The sequence below is a fragment of the Bos javanicus genome, chromosome 26, assembly GCF_032452875.1.
Source record: "Bos javanicus breed banteng chromosome 26, ARS-OSU_banteng_1.0, whole genome shotgun sequence".
NCBI lineage: Eukaryota > Metazoa > Chordata > Mammalia > Artiodactyla > Bovidae > Bos > Bos javanicus.
Genome location: NC_083893.1, coordinates 41616774 through 41633548, shown reverse-complemented (window position 1 = coordinate 41633548; position 16775 = coordinate 41616774). Strand labels below are relative to the sequence as shown.

General features: G+C 42.0%; 1 protein-coding gene across 15 annotated transcripts in view; it reads right to left on the bottom strand.

Moving 5' to 3' along the window:
• Window positions 1-14254, bottom strand: part of PLEKHA1 (pleckstrin homology domain containing A1) — a 54476-nt gene extending 40222 nt beyond the window's left edge. For 10 of the 15 annotated variants that reach the window (XR_009733853.1, XR_009733854.1, XM_061403744.1 and 7 more), the window contains exon 1: window positions 14097-14187. The gene's annotated coding sequence lies outside the window, so the exon portion shown is untranslated. Of the gene's footprint in view, window positions 1-13379; window positions 13470-14096 lie in introns of those variants that run through there. The other 5 variants (XM_061403738.1, XM_061403741.1, XM_061403736.1 and 2 more) reach the window with 2 other exon arrangements.
• Window positions 14255-16775: the final 2521 nt, after the last annotated feature.

Sequence of the window (16775 nt, the reverse complement as noted above, 5' to 3'; positions counted from 1 at the left end):
CACTGCACACCTACTAAAATGGCTACAACAAAAACAAAGAAAACACTGGCAATACCTAATGCTGTCAAGAATGTGAAGCAAATGAACACGTTCTCTCATATTACTGAAGGGAATGCAAAATGGCAAAGCAACTTGGGAAGACACTTTGGCAGTTTCTTAGAAAGTTATACTACCCTTAACAATACAACCCAGCAATCCCACTCCTAGGTATTAATCCAAGTGAATTGCAATCTTACCTTTACACAAAGTGAAGTGAAAGTGAAAGTCACTCAGTCATGTCCAACTCTTTGAGATCCCAAGGACTATATAGTTCATGGGATTCTCCAGGCCAGAATACTGGAGTGGGTAGCCTTTTCCTTCTCCAGGGGATCTTCCCAACCCAGGGATGGAACCCAGATCTCCTGCATTTCAGGCAGATTCTTTACCAGCTGAGCCACAGGGAAGCCCATGTATATGCAAATGTTTAAAACGACATTATTCATAATTGGCAAAAAGCAGAAACAATCCAAATGTTCTTTAACTGGTAAATGAAGAAACTGTGTTACATCCAATACAGTGGAATACTACCTAGCAAAATAAAGGAACAAAGTAGAGATATATACAAAGTGTGTAAATGCCAGATGCATTTTGCTAAGTGAGAGAAGTCAGACCAAAAGGCTACAGGGATAGAGAACAGATCAGTGAGAGTGGCTGACTTCAAAGGGTAATTTATGGAGTGACGAAACTGTTCTGATCATGATTGTGATAAGATACACAACCATACATTTATCAAAAATAGTAGGCTCACATACCACACAGAGTGAGCTATACTGCATATGAAGGAAAAAAAAAAAAAAGAAACCTACAGTGATATAAAGCAGACAACAGTTGCTAGGGCTTGTCATAGGCCTGACTACAAAAGAACACTAGAGAAAAAATTTTTTGGCAACACAGATGTTGCATATCTAGACTGTGGTACAGCTTAAACAATTACATGCATCCATCAAAACTTATAGAACTGTACACTAAAAGGAGTAAAATTTACTGTATGTAAAATTATACCTCAATAATGGTGATATGTTTTTGAAACATACACACTCACCCAGAATGGCTAAAATTAAAACAGACTGACACCACCAAATATTGTCAAAGGTGTGGTGCATCCAGAATTTATGTACTGCTGATGAGAATGTAAAATGGTACAAGCACTGTGGGAAAAGTTCTGGCAATAAAACCAAACATACACCTAACCCAGCCATTCTATTCCTAAGTATTACTCAAGAGAAATGAAAGTATATTCATGCAAAGAGTAATTCATAAATATTCATAGCCGCTTGATTGATAATAGCTCCAAACCAGAAACAACACAAATGTCAGTATTCACAAAAGGTGAATAGATTTTGAAAATATAGTATATTTATAGTATGGAATAGCACTCTACAATATAAAGGAACTCGTAATGCATGCAACAAAATGGTCAAAACTCATCAATTGTTAACTTTAAAAGTTTAGTGTATGTGATTTAACTCCAAAAATTTTTTTAAATCCAGAACAAAAAATTCACTGATAAATGTGACTACAAATAATTTTTTAAAAAATATTTTGTGTGGCAAGTCCTGATAGTAAGTCAAAACCAGTAAAAAATACTTGCACCTTACATGACAAAAGGCTAATCTCCCTAAAATTTAGCTTGCAAAAAATGTCAAGGGAAATATATCAAAACTTCAATAGAAAAATCAATTAAGACATGAACACATATTCCACAAGAAAAAACATAAAAATGACCCTTAAATATATGAAGAGATGCTCAACTTCACTCATATAACAAAATCCCAAAATAACATACAGAGATATAGCCATTGCTACTGACATCACAAAAAAAGGCAACAGACTTCATGTGCCTCCTTGTGGAATTTATATACCATCTATCATTTATGGGGGAAAAAAAGTGTAAAAAATACCCGAATCAAGATCTAACTACCAATTTATAGGAAACAGAGAAGACAGAGAAAAGAACATGTTCAACTATATCAGAGATTCAAATAGAAAAAATTCAAACTCTTGAAGTTTCTCAGGACAAACAACATGGTTTCTTCAGAAATAAATTAGAAAGGAGCAGCGGCAAAGAAACTGGAGGAAGAACCTATAGATTAAAAGACCTGAAAAGATGTAATCACAACATGTGGACCTTATTTAAATCTTGTTAATAACAACAACACTGGCTTATCTAAGGAAACTGGATATTTGAATACTGCCTCAAGATATTAAGGAAATAGCTAATTTTTTTTTCCAGTGCAATGACATTGTGGTTATATTACTAAGAAAATGGATCCTTATAATCTAGAGATATTTATTTACACAAAGTGTTATATCTGAGTGTGATATCTGTGGATATCACAGCTCTTCATTACAAAAACAAAAGTTCCCCCCAAAATCTATACTGCACAGAGATACCATTTCTCATCTATGAGACTGGCAAAAATTCAAAAGTTTGACAATATGCTATAACAGTAAGGCTGTGAGAAAATAGGAACTCTCTTAAATTGCTGGTGGGAATGCAGAATGGTACAGCCCTGCCGAGGTGAATTTGACATCATTTAACAAAATCAAATGTGCATTTCTCCTATGACTGACAATCCTACTTGCTATTGTAATTCTCAAACTCTTTTATTTGAATGATAGTATTTCATGTACTTCAACAATAGGACAATGCAAACATATTGATGCTATGATTATATTTAAAATAAAACAATTTTTATTTGTTATTAGGAATCTGGATTTTCAGAGTAAAAGAAAAAATATACAAATGCAACACAAAAGGAAAAATTCGACACAATGCATCTGAATTAGTATGATGGAAAGCTATGACAAACCTCAGTTCAGTTCAGTTCAGTCCCTCAGTCATGTCCAACTCTTTGCGACCCCATGGACTGCAGCACGTCAGGCCTCCCTGTCCATCACCAACTCTCAGAGTTTACTCAAACTCATGTCCGTTGAGTCAGTGATGCCATTCAACCATCTCATCCTCTGTCGTCCCCTTCTCCTCCCGCCTTCAATCTTTCCCAGCATCAGGGTCTTTTCAAATAAGTCAGTTCTTCACATGAGGTGGCCAAAGTATTGGACTTTCAGCTTCAGCATCAGTCCTTCCAACAAATATTCAGGACTGATTTCCTTTAGGATGGACTGGTTGGATCTCCTTGCAGTCCAAGGGACCCTCAAGAGTCTTCTCCAACACCACAGTTCAAAATCATCAATTCTTCAGCGCTTCAGCTTTCTTTATGGTCCAACTCTCACATCCATATATGACTACTGGAAAAACCATAGCTTTGGCCAGACAGACCTCTGTTGGCAAAGTAATGTCTCTGCTTTTGAATATGCTATCTAGGTTGGTCATAAATTTTCTTTCAAGGAGCAAGTGTCTTGTAATTTCATGGCTGCAGTCACCATCTGCAGTGATTTTGGAGCCCCAAAAAATAAAGTCTGACACTGTTTTTACTCTTTCCCCATCTATTTGCCATGAAGTGATGGGACCAGATGCCATCATCTTCGTTTTCTGAATGTTGAGCTTTAAGCCAGCTTTTTCACTCTCCTCTTTCACTTTTATCAAGAGGCTCTTCAGTTCTTCTTCACTTTCTGCCATAAGGGTGGTGTCATCTACATATCTGAGGTTATTGATATTTCTACCAGCAATCTTGATTCCAGCTTGTGCTTCATCCAGCCGGGCATTTCACATGATGTACTCTGCATGTAAGTTAAATAAGCAGGGTGACAGTATACAGCCTTGACGTACTCTTTACCTATTTGGAACTAGTCTGTTGTTCCATGTCCAGTTCTAACTGTTGCTTCCTCACCTGTACACAGGTTTCTCAATAGGCAGGTCAAGTGGTCTGGTATTCCCATCTCTTTCAGAATTTTTCAGTTTTTAGTGATCCACACAGTCAAAGGCTTTGGCATAGTCAATAAAGCAGAAATAGATGTTTTTCTGGAACTTTCTTGCTTTTTTGATGATCCAGCAGATGTTGGTAATTTGATCTCTGGTTCCTCTGCCTTTTCTAAATCCAGCTTGAACATCTGGAAGTTCACAGTTCACGTACTATTGAAACTTGGCTTGGAGAATTTTGAGCATTACTTTACTCTTGAGAAGCCTATATGCAGGTCAGGAAGCAACGGTTAGAACTGGACATGGAACAGCAGACTGCTTTCTAATAGGGAAAGGAGTACGTCAAGGCTGTATACTGTCATCCTGCTTATTTAACTTATATGCAGAGTACATCATGAGAAACACTGGACTGGAAGAAGCACAAGCTGGAATCAAGATTGCCGGGAGAAATATCAATAACCTCAGATATGCAGATGACACCACCCTTATGGCAGAAAGTGAAGAGGAACTAAAAAGCCTCTTGATGAAAGTGAAAGAGGAGAGTGAAAAAAGTTGGCTTAAAACTCAACATTCAGAAAACTAAGATCATGGCATCTGGTTCCATCATTTCATGGGAAATAGATGGGGAAACAGTGGAAATAGTGTCAGACTTTATTTTTTGGGGCTCCAAAATCGCTGCAGATGGTGACTGCAGCCATGAAATTAAAAGACGCTTACTCCCTGGAAGCAAAGTTATGACCAACCTAGATAGCATATTCAAAAGCAGAGACATTACTTTGCCAACAAAGGTCCGTCTAGTCAAGGCTATGGTTCTTCCAGTGGTCATGTATGGATGTGAGAGTTGGACTGTGAAGAAAGCTGAGCACCGAAGAATTGATGCTTTTGAACTGTGGTGTTGGAGAAGACTCTTGAGAGTCCCTTGGACTGTAAGGAGATCCAACCAGTTCATCCTAAAGGAGATCAGTCCTGGGTGTTCTTTGGAAGGAATGATGCTAAAGCTGAAACTCCAATACTCTGGCCACCTCATTCGAAGAGTTGACTCATTGGAAAAGACTCTGATGCTGGGAGGGATTGGGGGCAGGAGGAGAAGGGGACAACAGAGGATGAGATGGCTGGATGGCATCACTGACTTGATGGACACGAGTTTGAGTAAACTCTGGGAGTTGGTGATGGACAGGGAGGCCTGGCATGCTGTGATTCATGGGTTCACAAAGAGTCAGACATGACTGAGCGACTGAACTGAACTGAACTTACTAGTGTGTGAGATGAGTGCAATTGTGCAGTAGTTTGAGCATTCTTTGGCACTGCCTTTCTTTGGGATTGGAATGAAAACTGACCTTTTCCAGTCCTGTGGCCACTGCTGAGTTTTCCAAATTTGCTGGCATATTAGGTGCAGCACTTTCACAGCATCATCTTTTAGGATTTGAAATAGCTCAACTGGAATTCCATCACCTCCACTAGCTTTGTTCTTAGTGACGCTTCCTAAGGCCCACTTGACTTCACATTCCAGGATGTCTGGCTCTAGGTGAGTGATCACACCATCGTGATGATCTGGGTTGTGAAGATCTCTTTTGTATAGCTCTTCTATGTAGTCTTGCCACCTCTTCTTCGTATCTTCTGCTTCTGTTAGGTCCATACCATTTCTGTCCTTTATTGTGCCCATCTTTGCATGAAATGTTCCCTTGGTATCTCTAATTTTCTTGAAGAGATCTCTATTCTTTCCCATTCTATTGTTTTCCTTTATTTCTTTGCACTGATCACTGAGGAAGGCTTTCTTATCTCTCCTCACTAGTCTTTGGAACTCTGCATTCAAATGGGTGTATCTTTCCTTTTCTCCTTTGCTTTTGCTTCTCTTCTTTTCACAGCTATTTGTAAGGCCTCCTCAGACAGCCATTTTGCCTTTTTGCATTTCTTTTTCTTGGGGCAGTCTTGATACCTGTCTCCTGTACAGTGTCATGAATCTCCATCCATCATTCTTCAGCACTCTATCAGATCTAGACCCTTGAATCTATTTGTCACTTCCACTGTATAATTGTAAGGGATTTGATTTAGGTCATACCTGAAGGGTCTAGTGGTTTTCCCTATTTTCTTCAATTTAAGTCTGAATTTGCCCATAAGGAGTTCGTGATCTGAGCCACAGTCAGCTCCCGGGCTTGTTTTTGCTGACTATATATAGCTTCTCCATATTTGGCTGCAAAGAATATAATCAATCTGATTTTGGTATTGACCCCCTGGTGATGTCCATGTGTAGAGTCTTCTCTGTTGTTGGAAGTCTTCTCTGTTGTTGCTATGACCAGTGCATCCTCTTCGCAAAACTCTATTAGTCTTTGTCCTGCTTCATTCTGTATTTCAAGGCCAAATTTGCCTATTACTCCAGGTGTTATCTTGACTTCCTACTTTTGCATTTCGGTCCCCTATAATGAAAAGGACACCTTTTGGGGGGTGTTAGTTCTAGAAGGTCTTGGAGGTCTTCATAGAACTGTTCAACTTCAGCTTCTTCAGCGTTACTGGTCAGGGCATAGACTTGGATTACCGTAATATTGAACGGTTTGCCTTGGAAATGAACAGAGATCATGCTGTCGTTTTTGACATTGCATCCAAATACTACATTTTGGACTCTTTTGTTGACCATGATGGCTACTCCATTTCTTCTAAGGGATTCTTGCCCACAGTAGTAGATTAGATATAATGGTCACGTGAGTTAAATTCACCCATTCTAGTCCATTTTAGTTTGCTGATTCCTAAAATGATTCCCGCCCATCAGAACAAGACCCAGTTTCCCCCTCAGTCATTCTCTCCCATCAGGAAGCTTCCATAAGCCTCTTATCCTTCTCCATCAGAGGGCAGACAGACTGAAAACCACAATCATAGAATACTAACCAATCTGATCATATGGACCACAGCCTTGTCTAACTCAGTGATTAACTATGAGCCATGCTGTGTAGGGCCACCCAAGACAGACGGGTCATGGTGCAGAGTTCTGATAAAACGTGATCCACTGAAGAAGGGAATGGCAAACCACTTCAGTATTCTTGCCTTGAGAACCCCATGAACAGCATGAAAAGGCAAAAAGATAGGACACTGAAAAATGAACTCCCCAGGTCGGTAGGTGCCCATTATGCTACTGGAGATCAGTGGAGAAATAACCCCAGAAAGAATGAAGAGACAGAGCCAAAGCAAAAACAACACCCAGTTATGGATGTGACTGGTGACAGAAGCAAAGTCCGATGCTGTAAAGAGCAATATTGTGTAGGAACCTGGAATGTTAGGTTCATGGATCAAGGCAAATTGGAAGTGGTCAAAGAGGAGACGCCAAGAGTGAACACTGACATTTTAGGAATCAGCAAAGTAAAATGGACTGGCATGACAAACCTAGACAGCATATTAAAAAGCAGAAACATCACTTTGCTGAGAAAGGTCTGTATAGTCAAAGCTATGGTTTTCCCAGTAGTCATGTATGGACGTGAGAGTTGGACCATAAAGAAAGCAGACCACTGAAGAATTGATGATTTTGAACTGTGGTATTGGAGAAGACTTTTGAGAGTCCCTTGGACTGCAAGGAGATCCAACCAGTCCATCCTAAAGGAAATCAACTCTGAATATTCACCAGAAGGACTAACGCTGAACCTGAAGCTCCAATACTTTGGCCACCTGATGCAAAGAGCTGACTCAGTGTAAAAGATGCCGATGCTGGGGAAGATTGAAGACAAAAGGAGAAGGGGGTGGCAGAGGATGAGATGGTTGGAAAGCATTACTGACCCCATGGACATGAATTTGAGCAAACTTCGGGAGATAGTGGAGACATCTCACACTTAACAAACTGGGTGCAGATATACCCCCTTGGCAATCTGTTCCCCTCTGTCCTTCCCATCTCAGTAAACAGTCATTCACTTCTTCCAGCTGTTCAGGCAAAATCTGGAGTCACACTGGATCAAGACCTCTCTCGTTCCATGTCCAATCCATAAGCAAATCCTATTTGCTCCATCTTCTAAATACATCCAGAATCCCACCACTTCTCACCAGATGCATTGCTGCCATTGTGGCCCAAGCTATCATTACCTCTCAGCTGGATTACTCCAAGGGCTCCCCTCCCACTTCACTCCATTCTCCATAAAGCTGTCAGTGATCTCATTAAAACACATAGTCAAGTGTTTATTCAATATCTGCAATTAAACATTCATTTCATTTAATCCTTATAACAACAATTTTACAGATGAGAAAACCAAAGAATAGAAGATTTTTTGTTTAACTTTTTATTTTGTATTGGGGTATAGCTGACTAACAATATGACAGTTTCAGGTGATCAGCAAAGGATCTCAGCCATGCATATAGATGTATTCATTTTCCCCCAAACTCAAACAGATTGCTAAGTAACACTGAGCAGAGTTCCATGAGTCTCTTAGTTCCATGAGTCTCTTAGTTCCATTGAACCCGGGTCCCCTACAGTGGAAGTGTGGAGTCCTAACCACTGGACCTCCAGGGAATTCCTTTCTCTAAGATCTCTTTCAAAGCACAGAAGGTTTTAAAAATAACTTGTCCAAGGTCACATGATTAAGAAGTAGCAGAGCCAGGATCCAAACCAGGGGAATCTGGCTCTAAAGCCCATGCTCTTCAATACTGTATAATGTCACTCTGCTCAAAAAAACTCTGCAACTTCAGCTGCTTATTAGAATTACCTGATGCCTAGACTAGGGCATCCAGACCAACTAAATCAGAAACTCTGGAGATGGGATCTAAGCATCGATACATTTTTATAGCTTCCCCAATAATTCCCATGTTCGGCCAGGGTTAAGAATCATTGTTTTAACTCAATCCCATCACATTCAAAGTAAAAACCATAGCTCTTACAAAGATACACAGGCTTCACCTACCCCACTCAACCTGTCCCAAACGCCCTTGATTAGCTACACATCTGGCCACTGGATGCCTGCTACACTAGACAAGCTCCCCACTCAAAGCCTTTTCACTCAAATATCACTCTCTTAGTGAAGCCTTCTTGACATCCTATTGAAAACTGAAAATGCTCCAAATTGTCCTGCCCCTTCCCATCTCCCTTCTCTGCTTCATTCCTCTTCTTAGTATTTAATGCTAACAAACAATATCATTTACTTATTTATCTATTTCTTGTCTGTTTCCCGACACTGGAAAGTAGGCTTCATGACAGCAACATTTTTTTTTTCCTATTTACTATTGTTTCTCCAGTGCTTAAAACAGTGGCTGGAATATGGAAGGGACTAAGTAACAATTTGCTGAATGAAATATTAAGGAATCCATAATTATTGCATTAAATATTAACATTTAAGTTTCCAGACAGAAAGCTCCTTTTTCCTCATCTGATGAGAAATTGTTTAGATTTAACTGATTTGCTTAGATGATGAAACAGATAAAATTGTATTAAAACAAAGTCTATCCTTCAGATTTACTTGTGCTCTTAGGAGTAGTTAGAGCATACAAACACTCATAAATTGACACACACAGTTAAAAACACTTCATCAGTCAGGAACCATGAAGTGAGTAAAAAATAAAAATAAAACAAAAATTAGAAAGAAAGAAAGAAAAGAAAAATTAAATTCTGCATAGTGAGACTTCATGAGGCCCACAGGACTTCAGTACTATTTGCTGATTAGAAGTTGAGTGGAAGTACTCTTGTCCCAAAACTGTTGACAAACACAAAGCCAAAGATATACAGAGATCAAGGATCAAACATTCGTGAAGTCTGGCACCAACACCCGCGCCCCCTCCCCCCCACACACACAACCCAGGGCTGTGGTACCCTAACTGATGCCTTACCATCATTCCACTCCATACAATCACTTGACAGAAGACAGGGGAAAAAATGAAAAGTATTTCAGTGTTCAGGAAGAACACAGGGAATTGAAGATGCTGTCTACCCACAAACTGCAGAAGGGGGCCCCAAGAGAATCATTCACCAAGATCAGAAGTGCCCACGAGGAGAAGAGAGCATCACCCCATTCTCCAGTTAGATGTCGGCTTATGAGGGAGACTGAGTGACTGTCCCAGGGCCTACATGAGCAGGGGGACAAGGAGAATTGTTGAGAAATGGCAGGCAGTGCACAGAAAGGGAGCAGACTTAAGCAGCCTGAATGCTGACATCTGACATCAAGAGGAAATAAGCTTCCAGTGAGTTAAGTGAAAATTACAGAAGGTAGCTGGACTTGAGCTGTCTTTCTGTTATCAAAAAATCTGGATGGCAGAGCGAAACCCACCTCATCCCCAAACACTCATACGGTCAGCAGGCAGACTGAGAGGACAGGAACAAGGAGGACGGAGTGTAGGTTAGTAAAGGTCTACCCACAGCAAATGTCATACCCAAGGACTGTGCAGTGGGGAGTTTCCCTGCAAGATCTCACCAAAATTTCCAGTTTGGAAGCCTACCAGTCAACATTAACAGCCTGCCATTGTTAATCAAAAAAGAACTTTATTAAGATGGTGAGAAATAGTTGCCTTTTCCCATTTTTCTTCTAACTAGTCCCTGTCCAAATAGACCGACAAAGAGGGAAAAGAGGTATCCAGGGAGCATGTAACAACCCCTCCCCACTGCAAGTGCTTCGGGGATGATGTGGCCAGATACTGGGGTAAAGAAGAGGGGCTTTCATAGACTGAAGGTATAAACTGAAATAGTTTAGACTGGAGCTTTTAAAAGCTGTAAATGATAGAAAAACTACCACTTGCCCATGGAGTCATGAGGTAGCAAGAGGGAAGATCCAACAAAGCATGGTTGAAAGCAGTCGATGCTGAAAAATATAATCGTCTTAAGTCTGGTTCTCACCAAGCTCAGACTGCTCAATGACCTGAGGACACATGGAACAGCATCACTGCCCTCAACTAATGAGAGCAACACCTGATGTGGAAATTCCCAAGGGGGATTTACTGTACCCGGTAAGACGCTACATTAGAAGTCCTCTGAGAGTGCTTCCAATTCTAAGCGTTTGTGACTCTCCTTTCTTCAAAAAGAGGTTAAACTTCTTGAATCCAGAATCCAGATTTCAATAGTTAAACTATTAAAGGCGAGGTTGTCCAACAGAGTAAAACCGCAACTTTTTGAACAATAAAACTCTCAGATTGATAAGTCTGATAAGAGTTTCATGAAGGAAAAAATATTTGACTTCAATATTTTTAAAACTCTCATGACTTAAATAGATTGAAGTGTTAAAAAAATCCTAAATGACTTTGATTTTCTTTTATATTCAACAGAAATTCCAGTTCAAAGAATGTTTACAATATAAAATCCTCAAAATACCATCTTCCTGAATCAAAGCAACTCAGCTAATCAAAGGCTTACCAAAATAAACAGCAAACACATGTTTGCTTAAATATCTTCTAGGAATTACAAACTCACATGTTCTTTATCATACAGCAGCTACTAGGAAAAGAAATCACTCAGAATTCAAATGGTTTGATGTCACTCATTAAGCACAACAAAGTCCTATGGCTACAGCAAATACCAACAATTTTTATTTTTATATTTGAAAAATCCTACACTTTTATATTTCTAAAAATAATTAAGCATTACAGACAAGTGTCTAAGGCCACAGAAAGTTTCTACTCTAAGAAGTCTTTCCTGATACCAGTCAATAAAATTTCCAAATGCTATGGACTTACAAATGCTCAAAAGAAATAAAGCTAAATTTTAATATTTATCTCCTACCAAAGCCATTTTATTGTATTATTGTAGATCTAAATGTGAGGCAAATCATTTTGAAATTTAAAATCAAATTTTAATATTATCAAAAATAAAATGCTCAAGCATGTAAAAAAGCAATATTTGTATATTACCTTAGTTCACAGCTTTGGCAGTTACTGCCACAGAACTTGGAATTTTCTAATAAAGGCAGAATGTAACTACTGTCACATCTGACTAATTACTACATTTTGTTCAGAAAACTATTTATCTCCCTCATTCTTAAATGACAGTTATTTAAACAAGAATAATTATTTAACATCAAGCAGTGCATCAATGTGAAAGCCCAAGTTAAATTACACTAATAAATTACTTGACAGATTTTATTCTGGATTACAAATTGTCATCAGCAGAACTCACTGTGGGTTTGGCAGTAGGGCTGTAAAAACTTTCAGGCTTAAATAAAAGTCTTATTTTTTTAAGGTGCATTAAATGTTTTTTGAGAAAATGCCCTATAAAAAGATAAAATGTTTCCACCTTTCCCAAGTACTTTTCAAGGAGTCTTCAATATCACATCCTATATATTAACAACCAACCTGTGAGTACTGCCCACAGTGACTTTTTAAATAACTCAATGGTATTCTTAATGTCCTTAAACAATTCTAAAAAGGTCCTTCCGGCTTATGAACTCATGGCAGTTTCCTAACAATTGTTTACTTATCCTGTTTCACTGTCTCTCCTAATCTATGACAAACTCAAATTTACACACCAGTTCTTTCCTATTTTGCTATGTTGCTAAAACTTAGGAGAGGGGGGATACAAACCTGCTACTTCCCGCCTTTAGCCAAAGCAACAATAAAAATACTAATTAACAAGATAAAGTGAGGTAGAAAGCAGTTTCATACAAATCACATCTTCTCAATGTCACTAAAGTTATCCTCTGCTTACCACAAAGTCATGGCCATATCCTTTGATATGGGTATACTCTTCAAGAGAACCCTGTCAGTGGATACACTGTAGGGTTTACAGCTCTACAAAATTGACTATTAACTCAAATTCTGCTAAGCTTATTCTTGCTTAAATCTACAAATATTCTAACATGTCATTTCCCCTGGGGAGATATGACCAAATTAAGGAATATTTTAAACAAACTCTTTGGGGAAATATTTTTTGCCACAAACATGTTAATATGAAAATTTGAGTATGAAAAAAATAGGCTTTTTATTCAGAAAGAATCTTACTATTTTTTTAAATAACAATTCTTCAAAGTCTTTTGCGAAGAAAAACAGTTTTACAAAATTACTTTTTCAAATTTTTGTCTGAATCATATAAAGGGTACCCAAATTTTACTCAGAAGTATTTCAACGGCATTAAACTAACCCAGAAAGTTTGGAAGCCGAGTGCCTGGGGGAAATAAAGCCGACTGATGAGTAGTTCTAGGACAAAAGACAAAGGTATAAACCGCATAGTGCGCTATTGGTTCCAGTCATTAAGCACACAGGAAATAAGATTTTTTCTAGTTGAAAAACTAATTCACAAACGGCAATGGCTTCGTTAAAGCAAAGAAAATCGTAACAAAACTGACAACGATCAACCGTAAAGTAAGAAAACGAGCAGTTTAAGACTGGACGGTGAAATAGGAGGGGGAAAAATGGCACAAATTGCCTGGCTATATCTTCTATAACTTCCTCTTAGATCTGCCCCCAAACAAGAGCGATCTAGTTTCATTGCTGAGGTGCCCAGCGGGGTCAGACGCTCAGCCGTGGGACACAACACAACTAGAATTCTACCAAACACCACTTTCATTATGACAACACTCTCCCCTCTGATGGTCTGTCCAGGGCGGTCAATAGAAAGCATTCGAAAGAAACCACAAACCATTCAAGCAGGTCCCAAAGCGGTGCGACTGGCAGCTGCTGGCCTCTTAAGCTTTCAAGACCTGAGTTTGCCTCATCCGTCCTACCTGCGTGACCCTGGACGAGTCACTGCCAACTTTTACCGCCCTATGGTCATCGCACCACGAAGGTGCGAGGGTAAAAAAGGCACGAATACTGCAGGATGCCGGCGGGGGGACACTGGGCGGAGTCGACTTCTGACTCGGCGAGTCCTAAAGCGAAAGCGCAGGAAAAAGAATAGAAAACCGTGCCCAAAGCAGCTGAGCACCCCCTCCGGGGGTGGGGGTAGGCACAGCCCCGAAAGTCACCCCTGCTCGACAGGCGTCGCCCGCCGGGAATCCCCACCACCACCCCCGACAGCTGGCCGGCCGGCCGGGCCAACCGGGAGGCGAGGGCGCGACGGTACTTTTGAACGGAGCCACCACAGAGCTCCTCGGCGACGGCCGCCCGGGGCGCTCCCCACACCCTCCTCGGCCGGACGCCGCCGAGGGCCGAGGTCAGGAAAACAATGAGGGCTCGGGAGCTGCGCGGGAAGAGAGACCCCCGCCGCCCCTGACCTCGCGCGCGCAGGTGAGCCCGGGCCCCCCGCGGCCTCGCCCAGGTGCAGCCGCGCTGGCCGGCCGACCGACCCCGCCTGAGGAGACGCCTCGCGGGGCCCGGGACCCCGCGCCGCCGCCCGCCGCCGCCGCCCCGCACTCACCGGCCCCTCAAGCCTCCCAGCTTTCGCTTCAGTAGGCGCCGCGCTCCGGGAGCCCGGCCCCGCTCACCCTTGCCCCGGCGCCGCTCCTCACACTCCTCACGCCGAACTTCACGGGCGGCCCTCGGCCCCCGGAGCACCCGCACCGCCACGGTCCTGGGAGGCGGGGTGTCCCACACGCACCCACAGCTGCCGGGAGCGGCGCCCACGACGGCCCGCCCGCGCACTGCGCACGCGTGCCCGCGCCGCCTCAGCCCCCCAGACGGCGGCCGAGATTCCGGAGCGGGCACTCCCAGCCGGCGGGGGGAGGACTACATGTCCCAGCAGGCACCGCGCGGACCCCCGGAGGCGTGGCGCGCCGGGCTCTGGGCGTCTCCTGGGTTCCAAGGGGAGGGCCGCGCGCGGAGCTCTGGGCCCTCGCGCTGCGTTGCATCCTGGGATCCGTAGTTTTGGAGGAACGCGGGGCTTGGCTCGCGAGTGGAGCTCGGGGTTCTCTTGTGTCACCGCCGAGAACTCCCAGGCACAGGGATCTTTAAAAATAGGCTTCATTCGCGGCAGACAATTTGTTTGCAAGCAATCCCATAAATCAGTCCGGGAAATGTAAAATTCAAAGGCTGCTGGGTGACCTGAGGGAAAAATTGCTTTACCAGCTCTTCATGCCAATTATTCTTTCTCCTAAGAATTTCTCTCTTCCTAGAACTAGCTCCGCCTCCTACTTACTAGGACAGGAGGCTTAGGGAAACTTAAAGAATGATTAGTCAAAATTCAGTTAGTCGGTATTCAATTAGTTGACGAGTTGGAACATAGATGTCTTATCATAAATATTTGTTCCTAAACCTACCATGTCATGCCAAATCTCTTGAGAGGCATTAGGCACACGCTTGAGGGTCGTCCTGCCCTCAGGGAGCCTGCGGTTAGTAGCTAGTGCTTAAACCCGTAGGATATACACCCCTGTTTAGGAAACGGAGAAATCAAGCAAATTAAAGAGATAGGTAGTGGGGACGAGTTTCTCTGCAGTTAGGCCTGTGCATTAGAGCCCACGTGCTACTGAAGCCCTCAGGCTTTAAAGCCCTTGCTCCACCACAAGAGAAGTCACTGAAATGAGAAGCCTGCACAGAGCAACTGGAGAGCAGTCCTGACTTGCCTCAGCTAGAGAAAAGCCCATCCAACAAGGAAGACCCAGCACAGCCAAAAATAAACAAATAAAATTATATATTTAAAAAGAGAGGGATCGGGGAGACGGAGAGGTTCTTTGGACAGGATGGTCAAGGAAAACTCTCTGAGGAAGTGAATTTTGAGCTGAAACCTGAGGGGAAAAAAAATCATTCAGACACGCAAAGAGCTGGCAAAGGATTATATGCCACGGCTTTCGCAGCACATGGCAAACATTAGGCTCTCAATAAATATTTGTTCCGTTTGTGTCCTTTTTCCTTTCCTTCTCCTGCCCAGCCTTAGATCACATCCTTCCCCCATCAAAATCTTTAGCAACACCTTTCAGAACATCCTTCCTTATGTGAAGAAGTCCAGAAGACAAATCAAGCTGCTGGGGCAAAAGGCACAAGGTACGTGCGGACGAGCCTGATGACACGAATGGAACCTTGATGACTTAACCCCTTCTTTATTTGTGGACTGGGTCAAAAGTCTCAGCACTTGGGCTGGCCTCCTGACTCAATTCTGTTTATGAGGCAGAGAACCAGATTTGGAGTTTGCCTTCCTTAGGATCCTTGAGGAAACTTAGGTATTATCTCATCTGAATCAGAGGTGGAGTTAAAAATAGCCCTAGACTTACCTGTGGACATTCCCCTGTATGACCTTAGTGACACTCTACCCTTCTGATGCTCAGTGACCTCAACTGCTCACCTTCCAAAATGTTCTCAGAGTCCTCTAAGCTGATAGAGAGGAAAGTGCTCTTTAGACTGCATGGAATGCTCCCGCCCTGGCTCTTTCAGGCTGCTTGTCTTCAGCATTTCCAAGATGACTGTTCTGTTATCTTTTGAGAAACCTTAGCTGGGTCGCCTTGCTGACACCTGTCTTCCCAGGGCCGCATTTCCTCATCTTTACAATGGTTGAAAGGATTTGGCCTCATCGTAGTTTATAAACTGGCCAGAGCTATTTCCTTTTGTCCACACAGTGGGTTTTATTTTTAACTGAATGGGTGGCTAACATTTAAAAATAGGGAGATTTCACCAGATGTCATTTGCCTGATCTCTCTGGGCATTTGAGCTTGTTGTCCCTGGCTAGAGGGTCTGGAAGGGTCTCCAGCTCCAGAATCCTAGAAGATTCTAGACTGGACATATTTAAACTTATGAAAAATATTCCTTTGTTTATCTGAAATTCAAACATAACATCTTGTGTTTGATCTGAAAATCCTGGCTCAGAGATCAGACCACTAAAGCAGAGAGCTCTCACTCCCTCCAGATGGGACCCAGAGCAACTCTTTCTCCTGATGGTTATTCTCATTTGACATCATTGACTGAGTGGTTTTAAATTATTCCTTTGCTCTTTTTGGGTAACAAGCCCCAAAGGTGGTTTGATTCTGACAGTCACCTTTACAGACAATGAGGAAAAACAGAGAGGTGACTCAAATTGTCCAAACACACACAACAAAGTAAGCTCGGGGCTACTCTGAGGCTGCAGTATAACCAGAACCTGTCAGCATCCTTCTGTGTGGAAGGCTCTGGA